We start from the raw sequence: 9,205 nt of genomic DNA, 5'->3' as shown, positions 1-9,205 counted from the left end.
TCGATACCGATACCTTGACTTTGATACCGGTTCCTGAACGATACTTTTTTCGATACCAATTTTATGAAATCAATTTTAACAAGATTACATTATCTATAAAAAAAAACTTTGGTTTTATTTTTCAGCTTGTTGATGTTTATACAAACTCAAAGACTCATCTCCTGAGCCACTGCACAAAGGAACAAAGTGTAACCAACACAATAAATCGGTGCAAAATAGTTTTAATAAAGCTCAAATAGTCTTCAGTTTACACATCTGTTAGGCTACATTTACACTAGTGCGTGTTCGTTTTGAAACGCATAGCTCAGACAGAATCATGATTTCTATTTATTTTCCACTGATTTACTGATGAGCATTAGCAGCTTCCAGCGCTGTCTGCCTGTATTCTTTCTTCCATGATCGCTGCTCTGACTCAGAGGTAATAACATATTTATTTCAGCAACATTACATGGCCAAAACACACATTAGATGGCAGGTCCGGATTTACCTATTTTAGTGACGTAGAAAGATTTTTGGGCCCCCTTCCCTATTAATATAATAGGTCTAACATTAGCTACCACCCAAGCAAACAAAAATATTTCTTAATCAGTGGAAACCGATACAGTGTTTTCTATCGGAATAAGCGCTTGCGTTCAGTCAATAAAAATCGAATAGTTCTTAATTTGTTTGAGAACTGAGAAAGAATAGGTGCAGTAGGTGCAGCGTCGTGGCCACATAACTTCAGGAGTGCATTATCTCTCTAATAATTTTAACTCACACTCACCCCAACCACACATCAAGACATTGTTCAGATCATTTGTTTCAAGACATTTGACATGTTTCCGTCCTGAAATCTCGTGTGGGTTGAACTAATTTTTTTACGCACCTCATCCCAAACCTTCCGTTGCAAATTCCAAAACGTCATTTTAGAGCTAATAACGGAGGCTTGAGCCATTGATATGCAGGCTAATGCAGTTATTAATGCAGTCTAACGCACTTAGCCGCAGCGTCTACTAATAGCGAATCTTTAAGTTAAACTCCTTCATGAACCTCGCTACTGAGAAATGTCATGTAGCTTTTCAGCTGCGAAACTATTTTATTGATAAATTCGCGGGGCAGCGCTGACAACAAATTTCTGGTCGCGTCTCTGCATGTGTGCGCGAGTGCGTGTGTGTTTGTCTGTGAGAGAGAATGAGAGAAAGAAAGCGTTATTTCCGTAGCCTACATAAAAAAGGTGGAAGACATGGAAATACTTTGTCATTTTTTACCCTATTGTTTGTTATATTTATTTGCTCAATGTCTTCTGGGGTTTTGGTTCTTTTACTGTTGTAGATAGCCCATAGTAGGCTATAACAAAAATATTATATATCTCTTCATTGTGTTTGGCCCCCCCTGACGAGCGAGCATAGGCACTTGCCTAGAATGCCTATGTGTAAATCCAGCCCTGAACTCATGCATTGTGCATGCTGAATATGTTTTCATTTTTTCACTTAAAAAAACAGAATATTTAGAAAATATCTTATTTTACTAAATTGAATTATAATGACAAATTAATTTAAATGAATACATTTTCAAACATATTTTAATCAAAACTATTCCCCAAACTCTCTACCAGGTCAGTCTGACTCTCCCACGCTTTGTCCATTTTTCTTCTCTTTCTGCATCTTCTGCATATTGCACTGAAGCCCAGAAGCAACAGTCCACTGGTGAGGAGCAGAAGTCCCAGAATGGAGATGGTCGATCCGTGGGTGCTGTAGCTGTAGGCCACTGCTGTGACTGCAACGCCAATGATCAGGAGAACAACACCGAACGGAAGAGTACAGCGAGAGCAGGACCCCTCCGCTCCTCCAGTGGCTGTGGCCAGCTCTGCTCCATTAACCAGGGCTGAACCCTTCAGCGCAGAATGATCAGTGCACATGGTCCAGTGAAAGTTGCTGGGATGTTTAATTCACTTTTGCTTGGTTATTTTCAGGTTCCTCTTGCTCTTTACCAACAATGCTGAGATTGTTTCAGTTTGTATCAGCATTTCTAAGATCAAAAATAACAAACAATTTTTAATGTAAACCTGTTGCAAATCCTTAGATGAAAAGTGAATTATTATATTTATTCATGTATATTCATTGATTCATCCATCCATGTACATATCTTTTTGGTATTATTTATTATTGCTATCTATTCATTTGCTCAGTCATTCACTATGTACATTCATCAAGTACAATATTTGCACTAAAAAAATAATTTTACAATAATATTTTGGATTAGCTTTGAGTTGTATTGTATGATGCTGTATATTATTGCTATAGTTCCTATACTGAGATTTATTTTTTATTGCTGTAATTTCCCCCAGGAGATTAATAAAGTATATCTAAAGTATACTTTATAATATATATATTATAAAGTATAATCATATCCTAAAAATACAGGCTGGATGAAAAAAGTAATATAGTCACTTTGTTTTGTAATCTGGTCATTTTAAGACTGTTTATCATTTTAAGAGTTATGAAAATAAATAAAAATTTAATACTCTACTGTTCAAAAGTTCTATTTCAAGTAAATGATGTTCCTTTGAGCTTTCCATTCATCAACGAATCTTGAAAAAAATGTTTCATGGTTCCACAAAAATATTAAGCAGCACAGCAGTTTTGAACATAATAGTAATGATAACAATAAGAAAAAGCTATACTTTAGCACCAAATCAACATATTAGAATGATTTTTGAAGGATTGTATGACACTGTAGAATGGATTAATGGCTGCTTAAAATGAATTATATTTTAAAGTACATTAAAATAGAAAATATTTATTTTCAATTATAATAATATTGAACAATATTACTGTTTTTAATGTTTTTTGACTAAATAAATGCAGCCTTGGTTAGAGACTTCAAAAACATTTTAAAAATCTTGCCGACCCTAAACTTTTGAAAGATAATGTATGAGCAGATATACAAAGCAGCAAAGTAAAGTTACAAAAATATCTTTAAATTAGTTACCAGTTCGCTACAGTCATGATGCAGCAAGTTTAATGCATAAAGTATAAAGCTTCTGAGAAGCTGAAGGAGAAACTTACCATGAGATGAAGCATATGTGCCCTGGAGTGGTAACCAGACTGAAATGAAGTTATTTTTTTCTTCAATATGTTTCTCTTCTTTTAAAGACTACCTTGATACTTAACCCTCTACATACTGACTGCACATATCCATTGGAATCGTACGAAATCATTCCTGTGGTGGGTCAGTTTCTGAGCCACCAGGGTGCCACAGTATCCAAGAAACGAAAACAAATCTGTGCACCACAGCTGCAAGGCCACGCACTCCCCTAGATTCTCTGGCCATGCCGTCAATTACAGACAGATGTTCAATGCTCTCTGCCTCTTTCATCTTATTCCCTCTCCCGTTACTGGGTGCTGTGCTCGGGCTCTTGCTCATCTGCATTGTGATCTGTGTAGTGCATGAAGAAGTCTAGAGACTCACTAAATCTCTCATTTCTCAGAAAATAACTTTTGTCTGCTGAAAAAACTTCAGCTGGATTCATGAAGCTGTTAGTCAGGAGATCTGTTCAGTCACGGAAGATATACATTGGTTAAAGCTCCCTCATGTGGTCTTTATAGTGACTAACAGGGAAAAAAGTTTTATCAAGAGTGAGTGGGCCTAATATCTGGGAAAATATTAAAAGGGGTGTCATACTCACATGACTTGGTAAAAGCAGCATCAATCTTTATCTAAAAGTGAAATGTCTGCTGACCTTGAGGATCTTTTACATGTAATTTATCAAGTAAGACACAAACTGTAAAATGGAAGATAAATTATAAATGTATAATTATATATCATTTGGACTGTAATGTTTAAAAACAGCATTAAATGTATTTAATTTTCAGAAGTATTTTACAGTATGTCCCTCCCCAGCCTTTTAAAATCACTATGTTAATGCTTAATTTGACTCGAGTAAAATCAGCTTATTTAGAAGTTATCACATAAAGTGCATTTTAGATTAATTTACAAAACTTTTTACAGGCAGTTTTAACAATAGCTGCATATTTCTGACAAATGAAATAGCTAAAACCTGCACAAAAAAAAAATTGTTTTTTTAAACAATTACTTTAATAAAACCAGTGAATAATCACATGACGCTCTCTTAGTTTGGCAGAGGGTTGTGTGTGTGTGTGTGTGTGTGTAGTTGAATTAACAGTGTTACATATTTCTCATGAATGTACAAAAACTTTATAGTATATCAATGAGGCTAGTCATGTTGTTTGGTGGAAATGGCTGAGATGTTCTTTGGTTACATCAACATGAAGATGAACTGTTTATGTGAGATAATTGCAGTCTCTCATTTTCCTGGATAACGACATAAATATTTCCTGTCTTATCTTAAAATGACAAGCACAAAAAATCAGGACAGGACGGGATTCAACGAAAATCGACATTTTAACGTTCATACGGTCGTTAGCAAAACATAGGCTATTAAAACATTACTCCGTGGAACATAGTTTATAGTTACTGAACAGAGATGAAAAGCGCATATCTTCGGAGCAGATGTCAGGGTTCCTTCACTTCCTGATGGCGAACAGGGATCATATTTGGTGAGTTTTGCAGAAATCTTTAGCTTTTGTTCCTAAATACACTCGCAGGAGTTAGACTTTTCACTACGCCTGAGTGGAAGACACGTAACGGGAAGTTTTGAGTCCAGTTTCAGGGTTTTACGGGAAGAGGATGCAGATGTTCTGAGGATCCGCAGCGGTTCCTTGAGTCCAGAACCGGAGAACAAAGAGGTACATTCCCTCCTTTTCCAAACGAGTCCGTGCTCGTATTCAATGAAGCTGTCTATACTGTACGTAGCGTGAAAATCTGTCAGCTTTACAGTGTACATAGCAACTGGACTGTTTGCAGTGAATGTGGGGTGTTATATGAAAGGAAGAGGAGTAATTAAAGATGGATACATGTGGGATATGAACAGTGTTGTGATGGGAAAAGTGTGAGGACATTTTAAAGTTCATTTCGAAACCACAAGTCTGCTAAAGATAATTTGTTCAAAGGCATTTCTGTAGTGATTAAGGAAGTGAATGTTTATTTTTGAAAGTCAGTTTCTGTATAGTAACATACATTAAAGCTACAAAAAATTGAACATTTCCACCGTTATTGCCCAGGGGGGAAAAGATTCAGTTCATTTAAACATTTACCACGAAATGCTGTCACACCATATGGAGTAAGTTGTCACAATGGAACCTGCCTGGTTTGACTTTTCAGTAAAATGTAAACAGTAAAACAATTCATCATGAAAAAGCAAAATGTAAAAGGTAACATTTAATATTTCTTGTGTGTGTGTGTAGTTGAATTAACAGTGTTACATATTTCTCATGAATGTACAAAAACTTTATAGTATATCAATGAGGCTAGTCATGTTGTTTGGTGGAAATGGCTGAGATGTTCTTTGGTTACATCAACATGAAGATGAACTGTTTATGTGAGATAATTGCAGTCTCTCATTTTCCTGGATAACGACATAAATATTTCCTGTCTTATCTTAAACTGACAAGCACAAAAAATCAGGACAGGACGGGATTCAACGAAAATCGACATTTTAACGTTCATACGGTCGTTAGCAAAACATAGGCTATTAAAACATTACTCCGTGGAACATAGTTTATAGTTATTGAACAGAGATGCAAAGCGCATATCTTCGGAGCAGATGACAGGGTTCCTTCACTTCCTGATGGCGAACAGGGATCATATTTGGTGAGTTTTGCAGAAATCTTTAGCTTTTGTTCCTAAATACACTCGCAGGAGTTAGACTTTTCACTACGCCTGAGTGGAAGACACGTAACGGGAAGTTTTGAGTCCAGTTTCAGGGTTTTACGGGAAGAGGATGCAGATGTTCTGAGGATCTGCAGCGGTTCCTTGAGTCCAGAACCGGAGAACAAAGAGGTACATTCCCTCCTTTTCCAAACGAGTCCGTGCTCGTATTCAATGAAGCTGTCTATACTGTACGTAGCGTGAAAATCTGTCAGCTTTACAGTGTACATAGCAACTGGACTGTTTGCAGTGAATGTGGGGTGTTATATGAAAGGAAGAGGAGTAATTAAAGATGGATACATGTGGGATATGAACAGTGTTGTGATGGGAAAAGTGTGAGGACATTTTAAAGTTCATTTCGAAACCACAAGTCTGCTAAAGATAATTTGTTCAAAGGCATTTCTGTAGTGATTAAGGAAGTGAATGTTTATTTTTGAAAGTCAGTTTCTGTATAGTAACATACATTAAAGCTACAAAAAATTGAACATTTCCACCGTTATTGCCCAGGGGGGAAAAGATTCAGTTCATTTAAACATTTACCACGAAATGCTGTCACACCATATGGAGTAAGTTGTCACAATGGAACCTGCCTGGTTTGACTTTTCAGTAAAATGTAAACAGTAAAACAATTCATCATGAAAAAGCAAAATGTAAAAGGTAACATTTAATATTTCTACGTTTATGATTTCATATTTAAAATGTTAGGACAGGACAGAATTCACATGTTGTATTAAAACTTAAAAGGCTACTGAGCCACATGTACTGTATGAGCATTAATAATGTGTGCAGGCTTGATTTGCCAGATTCGGTTTGGCACCACCAGCAGGGACCTGTGCCAAGTGACCTCAGGTCCAAAACATTAGCCATGTGGATAATTGGCTGTGTAATTTGGCTTCGTTAGTGGCTGTAGAAGAAAATGATCAGCATACAGTGCACTAACAGGTTGTTCTGTTTTCCTCAGAAATGGCTCAAGATGTCTTATGAGACCGAGAAAACTTGCCTGCTGGCTCCACAGGAATCACGAACACCATGTGGTTGTCACAAATATGAAATCCCAGGAATGGGAGAGGACAGGTACTATAAGTATATATATATACTTGATCACATTACACATTCTTTTTTCATATATTTTTAAAAGTATACACTATTTGTTACTGTAATATATTTAAAAAAGCATGACTGACATGATATGTCTTTGTATTCCTATACTGCAGTGTTTTAGAAATGCTGAGCTACTCCAAATTCTCTGATCTGGAGACATGGCTGTGTATGCCCTCTACTTTGTTACCCAGGAGCCGGGATTCAGTTTGCTCCTTGCCGTCACCGTCCCGTGAGAATGGCACTGGAGACACAGACAAAGAGTCCAGGTAACATGTTTGTGAGAGAATTTTAAGGATGGGTCTGGATAGTTCCTGTTTCTTTGTTACAGACCAGTTTGATTGCTTTTCTTAGAGTAGGCGTTTCAGTTAAGGGCAAGTTTCATATTTATTCAGGAATCTCACGTTTGTGTGTGTGTGTAGGCTGTTTGCTTGGTAAGCAGTGTCTTGCTTTATCTTATAGACATGCAAAAATAAATTTTCTTTTCTTTTTATTAATTATTACACAGCTAATGTAATGACCACAAAATGATATACTGACTATTGACAAGCAGCTAACTACACTTTTTTGTAAGTTCCAAGCATCTTCTGTGGTATCTTTCCTCTTACATAATCAAATAATTCTGACTCACATTTGCATTTTGCTTATTTAGTTGTTAAGTAGACAAGCAGTAACTGATATAATGTACAGTCGTAAATAAATAAATAATAAAAATAACTGCAGTTTTTGTAATGACTGTACTTTACATACTGAATATATATATATATATATATATACTGTATATATGTCTTTATGTTGTTTAGCTTAGTGCAGATGTTGGACTGCAATTCATGCAGTGACCACATGATGTCAACATTTACACATTAAAGTCAGTGTTGGGACCTGCCAGAAAAGTCTGAATCATTAGCAGCTGAAGCCTAATGGTCACACTTCATTTTAAGGTGTCCAAAATGAAAGTCCAATTCTCGCTATTAACAAACCATTAACTACGACTTTTGCCTCAATAAACTCCTAATTTGCTGCTTATTAATAGTTAGTATTAATAAGCAGCAAATTAGGAGTAGTTGTTAAGTTTAGGTATTGGGTAGGTTTAGGGATCATGCAGAATATGTGGGGTAATAATTGGGGTCATGCAGAATATGTGCTTTATAAGTACTAATAAACAGCCAATATGTTAATGATAGGCATGCTAATAAGCAATTAATAGTGAGAATTAGTCCCTATGCTAAAGTGTTACCAGCCTAATTTATTAAAAATAATTTATAAAAACGTATGTATTAATTTTGTAAAGATTATGATGGACATTTAAGTTAATCGTAGTTCTCGCTGAACATTTCACTCCATATTTAACAACCTCTGATTGCTTTTGAGAATCCTATTAAAATGCTTGTTATTTTCATTGACACCTTTGAATAAAATTTGAAATTAGAAGCAGTGCGGAGAAGAGAGAATTACACTGATAGTGCCAGCTAACCTCCCACATGTAGAATCAGTGTGGCTCTTGGGGTTTCAATAGCCAATCAAAACCAATCATGTCTTCTCAGCTACCTTTCATATGGCACTCTCAACAAAAACTGAAGCATCAAAACACCCAAAACCATATGCTACAAAGTAGGAACAAAAATGCAATGCAATGCATACAATGACTAAGACCAGTTAATACTGTTTTAATCCTGCCTGGGGCACAAAAAGAAACTCACCGCCATCAAACTTTATGTAATCAGGCTACATTCATAAGCTGCAGTAGAGCCATTTATTAAAAACAAAAAGCGGGGTTTCATACTGAGATGGTGTTATTACATCTCTCAGTGGAAACAAAGCATTCACTGGAAACCTCTCCTAACTCGCTACAGTTAATCAAGCCTCACAAAAGCAACATAGCCAACTCTACCATCAGATATACACTGAACTTGACTCTTGACAGACTGATATGGCTTTTGTGTGCGCGGCTGGTGCACTTCAGCTGAAAGTGCAATTTAATATTTATGCTGGGCACTGAACGCTCAGTGGGGCTGGTTTTTGTTTTTTTACTAGGAGTTTTCTTTTGTCCCAGAGCGATTACGTTGTTGATTTGACTATGAAAAGGCTTTAGCTATGGGAAGTCCTGGGCAAAAACTGTGGCGTTAGATCTTGCAGGTGCATTCAAGTTTAATATGCTGCTCATTGCTCATATGGAATCACATGGAAAATCTTTAATAAGTTGTTTTACATGAAGAGAAGAAGTCTATGAGGGCATCATGTTTGCAATGGAACGGATTGTTGAATTTTTGTTTAGAAGAAAAAAATCAGGATCCTGCAAGAGAGGATCATGGAAAAGCCAAAGCTATACCCTTCCTGA

General features: G+C 36.3%; 1 protein-coding gene across 1 annotated transcript in view; it reads left to right on the top strand.

The window, feature by feature from the left end:
* The first annotated feature begins 7,078 nt into the window (after positions 1 to 7,078).
* The window catches only part of LOC107722232 (ankyrin repeat and fibronectin type-III domain-containing protein 1-like), an 85,678-nt gene continuing 83,551 nt past the window's right edge, over positions 7,079 to 9,205 (top strand). Inside the window, exon 1 of the mRNA XM_016530512.1 lies at positions 7,079 to 7,136. The gene's annotated coding sequence lies outside the window, so the exon portion shown is untranslated. The remainder of the gene's footprint in view (positions 7,137 to 9,205) is intronic.

The sequence above is a fragment of the Sinocyclocheilus rhinocerous genome, unplaced genomic scaffold, assembly GCF_001515625.1.
Source record: "Sinocyclocheilus rhinocerous isolate Xijiao unplaced genomic scaffold, SAMN03320098_v1.1 scaffold334, whole genome shotgun sequence".
NCBI lineage: Eukaryota > Metazoa > Chordata > Actinopteri > Cypriniformes > Cyprinidae > Sinocyclocheilus > Sinocyclocheilus rhinocerous.
The sequence above is the reverse complement of the archived record's forward strand: the minus strand, read 5'-3'. Positions and strand labels throughout refer to the sequence as shown.